General features: G+C 36.5%; 1 long non-coding RNA gene across 2 annotated transcripts; it reads left to right on the top strand.

Annotated features, from left to right (window-relative positions):
* Positions 1-12,472: 12,472 nt before the first annotated feature.
* Positions 12,473-15,719, top strand: LOC140883631 (uncharacterized). 2 transcript variants are annotated; one of them, XR_012150435.1, is made up of 5 exons: positions 12,473-12,640; positions 12,763-12,990; positions 14,947-15,018; positions 15,152-15,324; positions 15,423-15,719. It is a non-coding gene; the product is annotated as an uncharacterized lncRNA (long non-coding RNA). The 2 variants fall into 2 exon arrangements; XR_012150434.1 differs by having other exon boundaries at positions 12,473-12,990.
* The last annotated feature ends 3,234 nt before the right edge of the window (positions 15,720-18,953 follow it).

The following is an 18,953-nucleotide window of genomic DNA, read 5'->3' as shown; positions in this document are numbered from 1 at the left end:
CAGCCAAGCTCCATCCTATGGCTCTTATATGCTCTCTAATCACCCTCAACAATTTTTCCTCCTCACAACTTGTCAAAGAAGACGAACAAATTAATGACAGTTTATCATTATTTAATATTAATAAATATTTCAATTGAGAAGGGAGTGGTTTAAGTTCAAGAGTGGGGGGATCCTCGGTGGATGGCTTCAATGGTTTTGGAATATGGCCAAGCTCCCCTATCTTTGTATTGATTAATTTTTCAAAGGGAAGACTCCAATTCAGATCTCATGCCACTTCATGAACTTCCTCGCTTGAGTTTGTGTCGTTTGAATCGAAATTTTGGAAAAATGGATGAAAGGAGTGGAGGGGCAGCCCATGGGGTGTACATGGGATTAAAATGTGTTTTTGAATGAGGTTTGGGTGCATGATAGGGGCTGGTCCTATAGGATTTGGGTTGAGGTGTTGGATTGAAGTGTTTGAGGGCGCCGGGTAGTCGTATGAGGTAAAACACTCAAATTGAGCTAGCTCCGGGCAAGAGACTAGCCCAAGAACTCTAGCTGGTCATTTTGGGGTATTTATAAGATGCTTGGATGGGCTTTTGAGGTTCTAGGACGTGAGGGTTGAGTTTGGGAAGTCTTAGCTTAAAGTGTATCAAAACAGAATTTTTAGTCTACGTGATAGCCTCTAAGATTCCGGTTCTGATGGATTCCTTAGCAAGGCTTGGGCAGGGGCTACCTCTGATTTTCTTAATTTATGTGATGTTAGGATCTTGTCAGTGTAAATTGGGCATATTTCGGATAAAAATCGATTAAGTTATGTACGTTTTAAGTTGGTGTGTCGTGAGCAGATTTTTCTATTGACTATGGGCTGTCCGGGAGTCTAGATTGTTGGATGTTTTGGGCCATTATAAAAGGTGAATACTGGGAATAGGAGTATTTTAAGGTGTTTTTGAGGTGCCGGTTCGAACGGAGGTCTTTTTAATTTTAATTGGGTGAGTTATGGATTTTATGGATTAACCGCTATTGTTAGGCCCTTGTGAGCGTAAACTTAAGTGGAAGGAGAAAAGCCCTTAAGCCTAGGGTGCCCCCTACACTCCAATCATCCATAAAATTTATGTCATGCTATATTTTGAATTTATTTCATTTAAATTATTCAACGCCCATTTATTCGCATGTGTGGCTTCAAATTTATTTAACGTTCTAGTCCTAGAAGTTTTATTAAAGAATGCTTATGAAGGTAAAGTTGAAATGAGAAAATGTTAAATGAAAGGAAAGTTAAAAGAATGAAGTGAGTTGGTTGTGACTTGGACGTGAAATGATGGGTCGGGGGATGCCCTAGTTCACTTGCCAAATGACGTGTAGTATGAGGTAGAGAGACATCTCGGTTTCCCTACCAAATAGACGTGTAGTACGAGGTCGGGAGCAATCTCGATTTTCCTACCAAATGGACGTGTAGTACGAGGTCGCGAGAAATCTCGATTTTCCTACCAATTAAAGGGAAATGTGGGGTCCGGAGAAATCTTGGCTTCCTTGCCGGCATTATATATTATAGCCATTGATCGATCAAAATCATAGTCACAATCGAGGATCCAAATTCAAAAGTAAAAGTAAAGGATAATTGATTCATGAATGTGTTTTCCATCGCATATTGCTATTGTTCTTACTTCGGGCATGTTATGACTTTTTCCTCTTTGTATGAGATTCATAAGTGTACTTGGTACTATATTTAGTACTATGCATTATTTTGAACGCTTGTTGTATTATTTAAATCTTGCTGGGCTTTTAGGCTCACTACTATGCTTGGTGCAGCTGAGTATGCAGACGAGGCTGCGGGGCAGGATTTCCAGGGTCCGTAGGTGTTCGATGGCACGCCCTGACCGTTGCTGCTCTTTTTTTCCGCATTATGTCATTGTAATAAATATACACTATCGAATGTCGTTTCCTTTTTAATAGCAGGATGTGTTATTCCCTGCAATTATGTTGGCATGTAGACACTTTATATTTTTTTTCCTTTCGTCTGGCGTCAACCAGTTACTGTTCATGTATGCCTTGTGGGATGTTTACATCGGGTTGAGGTTTATTTTAAACTGCTATTTGAGACAGGTGGGTTATTATTCAAACAAAGAGGTCATGCCGAAATTTTTTTAAAAACTTTTCCGTATTTTCTTTATTTATTTAAAAAAATTTAGAAGTTAAGGTCGTTTCATAGACGGCTCTCAGCAGGATTGAGGATCCGAGAGCGTGAGGTTTTAGAGGGTAGAGATTTGTTTACCCTGAACCTTCGATTTGGTTGTATAATGGTATTTATACACTTATGTTATCGTCGGTTGTATTCTGCCGATTGGATTTGTTGTATTTTAAATTATCCGCTCCTTACGCTTTAAGTATTATTGCATGCGCTTTATTATAACTCTGATTAGATAATGGATCCGGGTTGGGTCACTACAATAGGATTCAATAGGAAAGGTATGAAATTGCAAGAGATAGAAAATATGAAAAAAAAACGTGTAAAAGACATAGGTGAGATTTGTAAGAAAAGAGTTGGGAGATGTTATGGAGAAAATACTACCTCTCCTAATAAGGGTTAGATTTCTCTTATTTATAGGAATAGAGTCACAGTTTATGTAGAATTGTAATGTATAATACAACTAGATTTATGCATATACATGCAATATTATGATATATCTCTAAAATATAAACAAAGATATGATAGGATTTTTATCATTTCATCAACTTTCTTCATCATGCTCGCTTTCTTCTGTGGTACACTTTCTTAACAATAAAATAATTCATTGAATATTTATTACCAACGCAAGGAAAAATGATCCATGGTTTGATTTTCTCAAACATTATCCAGCAATTTCAGAAGACCTTCCTCACAAACATAACCTATTTGGTTACTTATAACCCAATTGTCAGATCCATTAACATAACATATGCATGCAAACGTAAACCCACGAATCGAGTTAAGTATTCAGGCAAAAACACTAGTCATGGAATATCCCAAAAACCGACAGGGCCGCAATCTCGATCTCGCTTTCAGAAAATTCGAAGATCTAGATGATCAATTCGCCAACAACACCTATCACATTACGTTCTTCCTACGTCATGATTTTTTATAATGCTTAAATGATCAATATATAATTCTAATGTCATCGGGTGCAAATACACATACAGACATAATCGTCTTCCTAAGGGGAATAAAACCATAAACTTATGAAAGAGTTGCGATTTTTAAGCAAATATTATAAACAAAATTATCTTTTATATCAGCATGATGTGTTTTAAGTTTCTGTTTTAACATTCCTTGTTTTTCAACATCTGATATAAGCATTTTGTCTTCTTATCTTTTACATTTATCTTTACATTGCTTAGTCTGAAATTTTTCTCATTCATATTGTAAGGGATAATCGGTTGCACATAAAACAGAGTTAGATGTTGTCACTAGGTGTTGGTAACATCTTCAATAACATCTTGAGTAACATGCAGCAAAAAATAATAAAAACATGAATAAAATAAATAAGCAACCAAATAAATAGAATCAGATATTTAAGCAATCGTATACAATAACCTCGCCTCAGGCCAAAACTTTCACTAGAAAACAATCAAAGAGTTTACAAAACCCTAAAACTAGTGAATATTGTAAAATCAATTTTCTCAAAACAAGTGATAAAATAAAGAATAAAAAATCTCCTAAAAATTCTATGCAAGATAGAATAAAGAAAAAAAAATAAGGAGATGAATCCTTGATGCCAAACAAACGAGAGCAACACTCTTCGTTCTTCAATGCTCTCAAACCTTCAATGGCAATCAAGTAAACATGACCAGAACGAGCTTCAGAAAATCTTCAGAACTTTCTTAAGTTGCACGCATAGAGCTCTCTTGGTCGTTCTCTCTCTTTCATGCTTTCTTCATATATATGGAGAGAATCCTTCTCATCTTTGTTTCCTTGTAGGCGTAGGATTCTTATTGATTTGAACCAATCAAATCCACAAAGATAAGAAAGAGATCAATCAAATATGAGATAAGTAAATATTACGATAAACTCAATCAATTCTCAAATATACTTAAATAAGGAAATAAATAATTGTAAGCTTTATCCTCAAGAAACTTCAAGTCCAAGAAAGGCAAAAGACTTTAAATAAATCTTTTTAAGCTTAAGGAATTTTTTAAGAATAAATATTCCTTTCAATCTCACTTTTTTGCCTTTCTGGACAAAAAACATGTAATAAAATCAGCACATATCCCAACTCCCCCTAAATTTCAAATCTCCCCCTGAATTCAAGAATCTCTCCCCCTTAGTCTAGGCAAGGTGTTGACTGAGATGTTGACAACATCTTTTACCAACACTTAAGAGCAGAATGAACAGAGAGTAGAGAACACAAATATATCAAACAATGATAAACACAACAGAGGGACTTAAGATAAACATTGATTATAATCAGAGCAGACAATCACAATAAAAAACTAAAACTCTAGCTAAACCAAAAAGTTTATTGCTCTCCGAGAAGCCATCATCATAAGCATCAGCTTCAGTTTCTTCTTCTTCTCCGTGCTCAGCTTCACCTTCTTCTCCCTTTTTTTTGTCCAGAAGAGGTACCTACTCCAAGCAATGATTCATAATGCATTTTCAGTGCCTCATAATAGGCAATGTCAGCCTTAGCTTGAGTAATCTTCTGCTCAACATGCAGCAATTGAGCTTGGATAAAGGTGGTATCCACAGATTGAGCTGAGGGAGGGTGGAACAAATATGGCAGTGGCAGGGGCGGTGTTGGCAACATCTGCCACAACATCTTCAGCAGCACCTATTTCTGACCAAGGAAGATCCAACTTCCTATTACCTCTAAGTAATGCAGGTGCAATCTTCAAATCATCACCCGGATCAGTAAGTCCTTCATCATCATCCTTTTCAATGCCTTGACTAAGTAGCATGGCATGAATCAATGAAGGATAGGGAAGCTTGAATGTATATTGGCCGCAGTCAACAAAAGTCATGACAGTTTCAAAGACTAATTGGCCAAAATTAAAACCTGAACCTGTACCAACAACATACAAAACTGGTGCCTGATGCTTGGTAACAACAGTAGAGTTCCCGGAGGGAGTCCGAGTCTTCACAGAAGTCTTGTATAAAATAGAGTAAAGAGATGTGAGTTTGGCAGTTGAAAATTTCTGTGGATGAGCTGGAAATTTGGTAACAAGAACTTCAGTGATGACAGAGGTCATCACATACAGTGTAGGTAGCTCAGCAGCATCGACATTAGGAGACTTGAAGAATCCGTTGATCATAGACGGACTAAATTCAACCAGTTGTCCCCTCACATAAAACTTCCCATACTTAGCATACCTCGGATCCCTCACAGCTTCAGTCAGGTTACAGTAAAACTCCAAGACCAATGGTCTATAGTAAGGAATAGCATACATCACAGTGGAAAGCATATTCCGGAGTTTGAAGAAGTTTACCAGATTTTGAGCTTCATATGTAGGCAAGTCAATGTTGTGGTCCGCATAAAAGTCACGATTGGCATAATTTTGCCAATCGTCTGCAGCTTTCTCAGTGTATAATGAATAAGAATAGGATCTGCTTATGTTGTAGTCTTCGGCCAGAGCAACATCCAAGTTGTTGTCAGAGGTGTCGGCAGCACCTTCCGAAACATCTTCTTCCGGTCCACTTTCATCATCAGAGGTTTCATCCTCTAATTCTTTCTCAGCATCCAAGACTTCACTTGAATTAGAGTTGGAGCTATCAGATTGACGGGGGAGATTATCAACATACTCCTGCATCATCTCTTCATCGGGTTCATCCTCAGAGACAAAAGTAGTGTCAGCAGGCTTCTAATTCTTTGATTTCTTCATCCCAGCCATGAACTTGGATATTGAGGCTTCTTCATCATCAGAAAATACAAGAGGAACAGTGATGGATGGTTTCTCCAAAATAGGAACAAATGGAGATGCATCTTTTGTAGCATCAACATGTGATTGAGTCTCTGACCCATCAGAATCAGCATCAGAAGAGGAAACATCTTATGAATTTCTTTCAGCAGAAAACGGAACAGGGATGTCTTCACCATTTGGTTTTTGTACACTTGCTTTTGCCCTCTTACGTGGCACAAGCTTGAAGTCTTCATAGGAACTCGCATCACCAGATGAAAATCTAGTATCCACAAGAGAAGGTCTTGATGGTTGACCCTTCCCGCGGTATCTCTTTGAGGCAGTGTAGTCAAGATTGTATCCAGCCTGTCGCTTGGATCGGCAAGTCAAGGGTTTCGGAGGAAACACCTTGTTGATTACAGACTTTTCTGGAAAATTATCAACATTAAGCTCGTTTTCAGGCACTCCTGGTGCAATAGTGTGCAGAGGAACATGTTCCTCGGCAACAGGAACAATAGCTTGCTCTAGCAGGGGGTGTGGTGACTGAGGTGTTGTCACACCTTGAGCAGCATCTTCTGAAAATCCCATCTCAGATAGAATATCGTGAGAATCAAATTTATTTCCTGCCATTTAATTTGCGAGAGTGAAAACAATAAAATATAAAATATTGGGGCAGGAGAAAACAGAGGCAGTGAGTGAGTAGAGAGAAAAACGAAGGAAGGAAGAAGGAAACAATATTTTAAAAAAAAAACAGATAAGAGTCCAATATATATCTTAACAATCCTTCTCTCCTAATCACACTCGGATTGACCGCAGCCCTCAACGGTAACAAAATCCCCAACGGTAAAAATTCAAACTTTAATTAAGGCAACAAAATCCCATTTTAATTAGGAAACTAAATCACTTATTCTCGAAAATAATATAGGCCCAAATATTTCACCAAATATTTCCAAATTTAACTCCTCATCGATATACAACTCCACTGAAACAAAATCAATCACATTCAAAATCAAAATTTCAGTGGATTGGGCACAAATTCAAAATTTTCATTTTATTAAGACTTCAAACTTCTCAGCCAGATATATTCACACAAAAATAACTATGCATGTCCTAATTATGTCTAAAACAGAGTGTGACATAAAAATAAAATGCGATAACATGCAAAATATATGTTGACAAGTGGGGTGTTTTCCACGAAGTTGGCAACATCTTCCAGCAACACTTCAGGATTCCCAAATAATTTTGTTATCAAATTTATTATAACAGAAGTGGTAGCCTGCACACTAAAGGAACGATCTTCAACGGACCCCTTTAGGTAGCTTTTTTCATTTGATTTTGATTTTTCAATCAAATTTGATGATTGAATTGGTTATTTTTCACCATTTTGTTAATTTGAGATTCTGAACTTGTGAAATCACTTTTCATTTAGGACAGGATCATGGAATACACAAACATCCCTCCACTATTTCGTGATTTAATCAGAACTCTTTATCAATTATTCATCATTAAACTGTATAACACTTTTGCAAGGAATCCTGAGTGTAAACTGATCAATGGTTACAAAGTATAAAAAACTTCACAAAACAGAATTAATGCATGAATGCAACATGCCTAATGATCCTAAAGATATACATGCATGAAAACATGTTGTCTCAGGGTGTTGGCAACACTCAAGACAACATCTCAGTTCTATCTATAATGCACACTTACTGAGAGACTTACTCAAATTGGAGAATCTCTCGAAATCCAAAGATTTTGTGAATATATAAGCTAATTGGTTATTAGTTCCAACAAACTCAATAAAGATCATGTCTTTCTCGACCAAATATCGAATGAAGTGATGTCTAATGTCAATGTGTTTGGTTCAAGAGTTTTGTACTGGATTTTTGGATATATCAATGACAGTAGAATTATTACAGTACACAATAGGAGTATCACTCTTAATTCCATAATCATTCAGCATTTGATTCATCTATAGGAGTTTTGAGAAAAAACTAACTATAACTACATATTCAAACTCGGCAGTTGAAAGTGAAAGACAATTTTGTTTCTTACTATACCATGACACTAAATTATTTCCCAAGTAGAAACATCCTCCCGAAGTGCTCTTTCTCTCATCTAGATCCCCAGCCCAGTCAGCATCACTAAACCCTACCAAATTCAAGTTGGTTTCTTTAGTGCACCACAAACCCAAATTCAAAGTACCTGCCACATATTTCAGTATACGTTTCACGGCCTTTAGATGTGTAACTTTTGGGTTAGACTGGTATCTTGAATACAAACAAACACTAAACATGATATCAGGTCTAGTAGCACACAAATATAAAAGACTATACCAATCATACTTCTGTAAAGGGTGTTGTCAACACCTTCGGCAACATCTTCCCTCGACAATTTTTCACTAGACCCCATAGGTGTACGCATGTTTTTAGTGTTGTCATTCAAAAACTTTTTCACCAGATTTTTAGCATAATTGCTCTAACATAAAAATATACCATCATGCATTTTCTTTACTTGCAATCCCAAGAAATAAGCTAACTCACCAACCATGCTCATCTCAAATGTAGAAGACATGCACTTCACAAAATCATCAAGACGTTTATCGTTTGAAGCACAAAATATTATATCATCTACATACACTTGGCAAATTAAAATTTTACCTTAAGACTTTTGCACAAATAAAGTCTTATCAACCTCACCTCTTTTGAAGCCAAGATTGAGCAAGTACTCGGTTAGTCTTCCATACCATGCACGTGGTACTTGCTTCAATTCATACAATGCCTTTTTCAACTTATACACATAATAAAGATGATTTGGATCCTCAAATCCTTAAGGTTATTTCATATATACTTTTTCAATCAATATTCCATTCAAAAAGGCTCTTTTTACATCCATTTGAAAAAGTTTCATTCCCATATAACATGAAATAGCAAGTAAAAGTCGGACAGACTCAATGCGTGCTACAGGAGCAAAGGTTTCATCAAAATCCACCCCCTCAACCTGTGTATACCCTTGAGCTACCAACCTAGCTTTATTTCTTATGATGTTTCCTGACTCGTCAATTTTATTCTTGAAAATCCATTTTGTTCCTATGACATTACCATGATCAGGACACGGTACCAAGTACCAAACATCATTCCTAACAAACTGTTCTAACTCTTCATGCATAACATTGACCATAATTTATCTTTTAAAGCTTCTTCAACCTTTTTGGGTTCAATGTTTGACACAAAACATGAAAATATTACCTGAGAATACGTAGAGCTCATGCATATTAGTCCAGTTATTTTTCTGTAATCTACCTTCTCTTTCCTTCGAGTTTGCATGTCTCCATGTAAATCTCCAATGACCTGTGAGGTTGGATGGTTCTTCTTAATTTTCATTGGAATATTCTCACCAGCTTCATTTACCTCACTGTCCTCATCATCATTCTCATCAATGAGTTGTTCAACTTTCATTTCTGGAATTTCTGCAGAAGGTGTTGTAACACCTTGGACAACATCTGATTTTCCATAATTTTCAAGCAGATCATCAATCTCATCCTCAGCTATTTTCTTCTTTAGATCTGCAAAATCATCAAACAGAACATTAATAGACTCAAAAATAGTCCCAGTTTTCAGGTTAAACATCCTATAGGCTCGGCTATTTGATGAATATCCTAAAAACAAATACTTATAACTCTTTGAATCAAACTTAGAAAGATGATCTCTATCATTCAAAACGTGACATAAACATCCAAAAAAATGAAAATACTTAAGGTTTGGCCTCTTTCCATGAAAATTTCATAGGATGTCATAGTAGTACCATTCCTCAAATATACTCTATTTGAAATATGACATGCAGTGTTCAAGGCTTCTGCCCAAACACCTTTTGAAATATTCTTTGAACATAACATTACTCTAGCCATATATTGAAAATTTCTATTCTTTCTTTCAGCAATTTCATTCTGCTGTGGAGTTTTAGGAGCAGAAAATTCATGAAAAATACCTTTTTTTATCATACAAACTTGCAAAGGAATAGTTTTCAAACTCCTTACCATAATCAGTGCGAATTCTGATTACCTTCAGGTTGTGTAGATTCACAATCTTAGTGAGAAATTTTTTGAAAGCATCAAATGTGTCTGATTTTTCTCTCAAAAAATTTACCCAAGTGTATCTCAAAAATTCATCAACACAAACAAAAGAGTATTTCTTACCTCCGAAGCTTTCAACATCCATTGGACCAATTAAGTCCATATGTATAAGCTCAAGACAGCGTGTTGTCTCAGATGTTGGCAACATCTGGTGTGACACCCTAGTCTGCTTCCCTTTTTGACATGATTCACACATAAATGGAATACCATATTTCAAATTAGGCATACCTCTAACAGCATCAAGATTACTTAGGTTCTTTAAAGTCTTGAAATTTGCATGACCCAATTTTTGATGTCATGGATCAAATTTTGTCACTTTTGTGTGTCTACAAACCATCTCTTCTCCAACTTGATCACAATTATCGGATGACCTAGTACCTGTCATTACATGCAAGTTAGAACTATCAAACACTTTGCATAATTTCTTATCAAATTGAACGTGCAAGTTATCATCACAAAGCTGACTAATTCTTATTAGATTTACAGTAAGTCCTTTTACATGAAGCACGTTGCGAATCTTAGGCAAACCAGCAACATTCAGTGTCCCTTTTCCAATAATGTTTCCCTTTGAACCTCCTTCATAGGTTATTTTTCCACTTTTCTGTTCAACATAATCAGTGAGAAACGTTTGGGAACCTATCATATGACGTGAGCTACCGCTATCAAAGTATCAAGCACCTGAAACATTAGTTTTTAAAGTAGTATAAATAATATAACAGTGAATATCAGCTTTTGGTACCCAAACCTTTCTCACAGTAGATCTGTTCCTGGAGATGTTGTGTGAGGTGTTGTGAAACACCTTAAGCAACACCTTCGATGCAGATCTCTGTCTGTAGTCTTCCTACAACGTAAAATAGTATGGTTTGATATGACCAGGTTTATGATAGTAGTGACAAATAAACTTACTTTTTCTTCTACACTTTAAAGAAGCAGTAGGCCGTGACTTTGGTTTTGGAGGATCGGTGGATGTGACATTTTTGGTTGAACTTACTGTACAACTACTTTCTTTGACAAACACAGGATATTTTGAGCATTCACCAACCTCAAATTTACTGTTCTCAAAGTCTAGTACAATCTTACCATCTCTTCCCATCAAGAGCAAAGAATCAAGCTTGGTTGTGCTTGAATTGAACTTGGCCAGTGTACCCTTAGCTCTCACAAGTTCTTCCTTTACCTGACACAACTATAGGTCCTTCTTACTCAGCACAACCTCAAGTCTTGAAACAGCAGCCTTCAAATCAGTATTTTCTTTCACAAGAATCTTGTTCGACTTATTCCTTTCAACCCAGTCAGTATACAACTCTTCATACATCATACGAACCTATTCCATTGACATTGTTTCATCACCTGCATCAGGATTACACTTATCATTAGCAGTATAAGAAGTTAAACAAACTGAACTTTGGGAGATGTTTCAGCGAGGTGTGGCAACACATACGGCAACACCTAAAGGATTGACTTGAAAACACTTCTTGCTTTCCAGTAAGGTTGTAAGAACTGTGTGACTTTCTTCATCTTCCTGTTCTTCATCTTCTTTAGATTCATTACTTAATGATGTGTTCACCCCCTTTCGAAGAGTATTAGCACACTCATTTACATAATGTCCAAAGCCTTGACAAGCATGACACTGAACAATGTCTAACTTCTTTGAAATAGAATTATTTTTCCCTTCCAACATCATTCGAGGCTTATAAGGATCAGAAACCCTTTCGGTGATTGGCCTGGTCTAGAAATTCTAATGGCTTGTTAGAAAACATTGGAGCATTAAGTTTCTGGTCAGAGTTCTTAACCCCCTTCATACTTTTCAGATAATCATTGAACGTTTTGGTGATGAGTGAGATTGAATCATCCTCAAGATCAGATTGAAGAACTTCTTAACGAAACTGAACATACTCCTAAACTGAGTCATTTGAAGCTTGAAAGGCTATTGATTTTCCCTTGTCCTTCTTCTGCGCAGTAGTATTCATCTCAAAAACTTGAAGGATACTTATCAGTTCTGTCAGCTTCATCTTTGAAGTGTCTTTTACTTCTTCAAGCGCCCAAATCTTTGCATTAAATTTTTCCGGTAATGAACGAAGAACCTTATTCACAAGTCTTTCATTAGCAATTGGTTCTCCAAGAGTGAATGCTTCAGTGAATAACTCTCGAAGACGCTGATCATATTCAGAAATAGTTTCATCTTCGCTCATATGGAGATTCTCAAATTATGAGTTAAGCAGCCTCATCCTTGTTCTCTTGACACTTTCATACCCTCACTACAACAATTATAGTTTTTCGCAGCACAACATCAACGGCGCACAAGAGAAGCGCGCTGTGGATGTAATTATTAACAGCGCACTCATTTGTTTACGCTGTCAATATTTCAATATATATAATAATAGTAGCATGCAAATAATTGCACGCTGCAAATGATATTTTCAACAGCAGGATAAAAAACGCACGCTGTGAAAATGTTATGAACAGTGTTCCATTTGTAAGTTGTTGATAGCAAGAAGTAAAATTATTTTCCTCTTTCCAGCGCTGAAGTCCGTAACCCTTTCTTTTTTCCTTTTCCTCAAATCCCCAAATCTCGTTCCACTCCGTCTCCCTCAAATCCCAAATTTCTTTTCTATCAACCGTACCCTCAATCCACAAATCTCATTCAACAATTTGATTACATTGGTGCGCTCTCAATCTCCCTTCGATTGTTTAATTTGCAAAGTTTCGTACCTATCTGTGCGTACCCATCTGTTATTTGTTCTTCTTATTTCGGAGCTGCGAGTCAATTTGATGTGTTCGTACAGGTTACACAACGTCGTTACGGAGTCCTTCTGCTCTAATCTCCAAAATCGAAGGTCTAGTGAGGAAAAAGCAAAAGATACTACAGTGAAGTAGGTTTCATCCGACACTATCATTTGAAAAAGGAGAGGGGATTTCAAAACAAGGGAGCAATAGTTTTAAATCATCAACTTTTGAACAAGATTTAGACGTCTTTCTGCTCGTAGACCTCGAGGATAGCGACGATGGTCCAGGTATGTTTGTGCCCGAACATATGGCAAACCATATTAGGTAAAGAGAGGTGTCTATTATCAAAACTTTTGATTATAGGTCTGGTTAGGAATTTTGGATCTGTTTTATTACAGAAGCTCTGGTTTCAACTTCTTGTTCTTGGTTTTTTTTGGTTTCTTTGGATGTGCTATTCACGGGTTTGGAGTTCATATGGTTATTCAACCTTTTGTTGGTCACTGAATTGAGGGGTTGTTGCTTTCACCTGTAAATTTGTAGATTAAAAGCTCTTAATGTAAGTTAATCGAAAAGTTGCTTTCACGGTAAGAATTGTTGTTCCTCTTCAAGTTTTTATTTCAAGTTTTATATATTCATTTTCTGATTCTTTTGTTGTGTTGATTTCCCGGTCCTAAAGGTACATCTAATGGAAATTGTAATGTTGTCTTAATCCTTAATTCTTTCGATATTAATATTTATTAGCACGGTCTCTTAGGTATATGAATTTATGTATCTAGAATTTGAATTTGACATTCATGAGTTTGATATAATGCTCCAATAAAAAAATTGAAATGTCATGGATGAAGTCATTAATATCGTAAAAATAAAGTATTTGGAATTAATTTGTATTGAAATATAAGTTTTGGTATAGCCTTGCAAGGAGTTGGAGACAATGGTGCATGTGCCCACTGCATCGTTTTCTATTAAAAGAAAAATAGGTAATAATTGAGTTAGTAGTTATTTTTAGGAGAAAAAACTAAACTTTTTTTATTTAAAGCATTACATGTTTTTTTTAAAAAAATTGGGAAAATTATTTTTATACAAATGAAATCATAAATAGGTATTTTGCGATGGAGAATTGTTTCTTTTTTTATCTTATTTTTTTCAGATGGAGAGTGGAGAAATGTCACTTAATTAGTGTTATTGGTTGCTTCAGTTGAAGATCGAGAGTGGAATTTAATAATAAATTATCGATAGTTTATTAATTCTTTGATAAATTTTTATTGTCCTGTGTATATTTCATTGTTGTCAAATATATCTTTACACACACATTGCATGTGCCTCGGTCACTAGTATTAATTAATCCGCCTGCAGCAGACTTAAAAAATTAAATGTATTTTTTGTCAGTTGTCATCATTTATGTTTGTTTATGAGAATTTAAGCATATGAGTGACTAATCTAAATACTAGTAAAGTTAATTATTTATCAATACGATTCATGAGGAGTGAGGACTTTAGGAAAAATTGCACGCCTTCATGCTTTTATCCTTTTATCATTAAATTTTCATCTTTACTGCTCTTAAATTATCTTCATTTTTCAAGGGATCGGAGGTGAGAAATAAAAAACTGATCTTTGCAAAAAGGGTCTTACATCAACTTTGTGAGTTTTGACTAGTTGAAATTTATATTTGTGTTTTTGTTAGAGTTCAAAGTTAGCTATATATCTGACTTGGGTTTGGCCAGAAGGAAAGTTATCCTTTTCATTAGGTTGTTTTATACCAATTTAATGTAGCTGATTGCTTTTATTTAGTGACATTGTATATGTTGTCAATAAAGTTTATGCAAATCCTTTTCTTCTCCAGTTGGTTTTTCTTTTTTTTTTAATTTAATTTTATACTCTTATACTAAGATTTGGAAGTAAGTGGTTAATTGTTTTGATCTTTTCCCATAATATGTGTTAGACTGAGTAGATTCCCTGAAGCAAACAGGGATGGTACTTCTCTGGCTTCGAAAGTTATTGAGCCAACTTTGAAGATGTTAAATGTGGATAGCTAAGGTGTTGTGTGTACATATATATTACTGATGTACATTGTTTTGTGCATTAAATCAGTTCTGTTGCATATGTGGGTTCATATGTCTTTAAATGTTTTATTTCATGATTTTTTATATTTTTATTTATTTTTTAGCCTTCATCTCAATTGTGGGAAAAAGGTTCCTTGCTACCTTGTTCATTTACACTCGCCCACTGGCATATTCACTCTGCAGGAAGAACTACTTTGTATTTTATGCACTTTGATGAATTTCTTCCCACAATCTATCCACCGACATTATGATAATGTAAGTTCTCCATTTTTTTGCTTGATTGTCGGCTATTTAAATTTTTCAATGGTGAACTTCGACACACTTGATTTTTAATTTCATGATGTTAGAAAATAAACTTTTTTTATCTTCTTTTTTTTTTTTTGTGCAGGTTGTGGCTTTACTTCTTTCAGGTAAAGAATCCCCACCACCACTAGGAGGATTATTGGTGTCTGATCAGACTTCTATTCTTTCAATGAGGAGCCTGAGCAATTGCTGGGAACTAAAATTTGTGCTCTAATGGGTTGTTGTAGCACGATGCTCCCAAGTTTTTACCCTGTTCAGGTAGCATATAATTTTTATGCTGATGCTTTTACATTAAGAGAAGCAGATGAGGGTCTCAAAATTGATGCTTGTTAAATACCATTCGTGTTGAATGACAGATTCTTGGATTATCATGATGACTTAAATATGCGTCTCCATTGCCTTTGCCGCCGGAGCATCGCCCATCACTGTCGTGCTGTTGATATACATTCTACCGATTTGAGTGGATCGAAATTCTAGATGTTTTCATGTGTAGTTAGTTTATGAGGGATTTTATCTTTTTTTTTGTGTGTTAAGACTTCTATGTTGGTAGGATGAACATATATGTTTTTTTATTAACTTTATATATATATTAGAGCTAAGCTTGCGTGCAATTTGTGTAAAGATGTTATTTTTTTGGTTTTCATGAATGAATATGAATATTTTGTTTAGTTTTTCATTTTTTTGGTTGAATTTTTTTGTTACATATGAATTATAAAACGATATTAATGATCAATATGTTGGCTGCTAAAAATATGTTGCCAAAAACTCTTTTCACAGCGTGTATTGTAGGTTGTCAATAATATATTTGCAGTGTGCGTTGTGCGCTGTGGATGTACGTTTCTGCGGCTTGCATTGTAGGCTGCGAAAAACCAACATCCGCAGCGCGCAGAGCACGCTACGTAAGCTTACATCTGCGGCGTACACTGCGCACTGCGGAATACAGTTTTCGCAGCGTGCAACGCACGCTATAGATGTAACTTTCCGTAGCTCGCAATGCGCACTCTCGATACTATAAGAGTTTCAACAGCTTACTGGTGTGCAGCGTACGATGTGCTATGCGAATAGCTATTTTGCACGCTGCAAAAACTCACTTTTGTTGTAGTGCCTTCATTATGCTCTTGTAGGGTATCCCATGCGTCCTTGGCAATAACACAATCAAAAATAAGACCGAACATCCTCATATCTACGCTGGAGAATATGGCGTTGAAAGCTTTAGCATTAAAGCTTGAAATTTGTGCCACCTCGGTTGTCCATGTGGTTTTTGGCTTTATGATATAGTCACCATCTTTATCCACTGTAGTAGCCCGTACCCGAAATTAGTGATGAAGTGTTAATCAGTGCATTAAATCATGTTTGTTTAATTTAAAAATGATTAAAGGAACTCTTAATGGATTAGCGGAGTCCGGAAATAGATCCAGAATGATTAGAAATGGTCCGGATGGTCAAGTGGAACGGACGCAAAGTCCTAGGATCGGATGCAACGTATGTGCCAGCAAGAATACGTCATTGCTTATGCACATGAAGTGACCAACGGAGGAAACGTTCGTCGAACGGATGCAACGATGGCAAACAGACGCAATGATGGCAAACAGATGCAACGATGGAGGAACGGACGTTCCGTTCGATGTCTATAAATAAGGGTGCCGAGATTCATTTTCAGACGTACGAATCACCTCTCTTCTCTCGATTTCTTAGTTTTCTAGCTTAGATCTAGGGAATTCAAGGTGTCCCATTGGGAATTCGGAAGTGTCATAGCGATCCAGGCGTCGTAGCGGAGCTGTGGCCTAGTTTTGAGACAAGCGACAGCAACGGGCTGACGATGGATGCAGGTATAGCTTTTGCTTCCTAAAAATGTTTAGGAGTATGAAATAGTTTAGCTAAGGCTTTTAGAGCACTATAATGATATTAGTATCATTTCGCAGTGTAGTGCGGAGTTTCGGCGTGGACTTTGACCCGGTAGAGCTTGCTTAGTATTTGAGGTACGAAAGTATTGTTTGAGATATCCTGACTGAGTATGCATGTATTATGTGACTGCATGATTTATATGACATGATTTTATGCTGCATTTATTTACATATTGAGCTATCTCGTTTGAGATGTCTGTTAGTAGGGTTTTACCATATCCTGTTAGTGGATGGACTTCCATCGATTTGGGTCTGGAGTATCCACTTGTATTTTTGTATGTGAGCCACCTCCTGAAGCGACGGCACAGCGTGCTACATACCAGGGCCCGGTCTATCTTTGTCATCTGTTACTTGTCCTCTAGTCAGTAGACGGTAAACTTGCATGCATGTATACTCATACTCTTGTCCTGAGCGTTTTATGCTCACATCTCTTAATTTGTATCTGGACACCCTATTCTATGGGGCAGGTTTGCGATTGGATGAGGCGGGTGGATCCAAGAGGGGCTAGGCAGTGGTTGGCCAGCTGGAGCTTTGCCTAGGGTTTTATTTTATTGTATTGGGTTGACATAGTATTCGATTTGGTTGTATAACTATTTGTGTAATTAAAGATTCCTTTTCTTCGGATTGCATATTGTTATTGCTTTCGCAGTTTAATTTTGTTTATTTAAGTTAACTGCATGCCTAAGTTTCTAATTAGTAGGTGATCTCGGTAAGGGTCACTACATTTATGGTATCAGAGCATGCATAGTATTCTTGGGATTTAGATTCTTCATAAGATAACTATGAGGTAATTTTGTAGATGGCGGATCGCGATGATCAGAGTAGCCGTGGTAGTATAGGAGGACGTTGGGGCGATGGTGATCGGGAGCATCGTCGGGAACGCCATCATCGTCGTCATGATGAGAACCATTTCAGTGTGTGCCGGTTCTTACAGATGGGTCCTAAGCCCTTGGTCGGAGGCGAGACTCCGGAGGATTCGGAGAACTGGCTAGATCGCATGGAGACTTGTTATCAGACATTTCACTGTACTGATGTGGGGACCTCGTGTGCTAATCTCATCTTAAGGAGCAATTAATGAATAAGAATCATTAATTAGATAATAATAATTCAATCTGAATAAAATTAACCAAAACATTTGGAAACGCAAAAGTATACATTTGGCGACGCAAAATCACGTCGCAAAAAGAACCAAATTTTTTTTTTTAGAACCCCATGCGCACCTGCGCCCCTCTTCAGGCGCACCCGCGCATGGGTTTCCTGCAGAATTTGAAAAAATTCTAAACATAACAGTTGTATATCTTTGTCTTAGCTTTCCAATGCCACCAACTGCACCCTAATCGGAGTTTTCAGTAAAATGTTATGCTCATTCTACCAAGAAGGGTCGGTGCAGAAATTTACAAAAATTACCAAATGCTACAACAAAGATTAAAGTTGCTAGGGCTATTTCAAATCTAAATAATTGCATACATAATCTCAACATGTCCCAAACATAAACACATGCATATCAAGACATAACAATAATCACATACATGTTTCTAAGGTGCAATACGATAAACTCAATCCTAAGTTTTCTAAGCTCAAACTAAACCAACACCTTCTAACATGCATTTGACAGCAATCTATTCTTAGCCCGAAGTCACCGCATGCTAATCTTTCTCAATCTCGAGCTATCCAAGCCACTTCTGACTCGCTCATGCCTCAAACCTGATGCAATGCACACATACAAAGAAAGCAACAGCCGGATAACTCCGATGAGAATAAATCTCAGTATGAAAGACATGTATATAAATGATCTAAGCATATGGAATCTATATGCAACAATAATCTTAAATCATAAGAATGTACGAACATGTAAATCATAGAAGTATAATCGAATCTTAATTCTTACAGCATATCTGTTCATCTACCAAAATATTAAATCAATGATATAAATACATTCATATCTTGAATGTCATATCATCACACGCTAGCATTTATAAACAC

Source organism: Henckelia pumila, chromosome 2 (assembly GCF_033568475.1).
Source record: "Henckelia pumila isolate YLH828 chromosome 2, ASM3356847v2, whole genome shotgun sequence".
Lineage (NCBI taxonomy): Eukaryota > Viridiplantae > Streptophyta > Magnoliopsida > Lamiales > Gesneriaceae > Henckelia > Henckelia pumila.
Note: the sequence above shows the minus strand (reverse complement) of the source record. Positions and strands in the feature narration are given on the sequence as shown.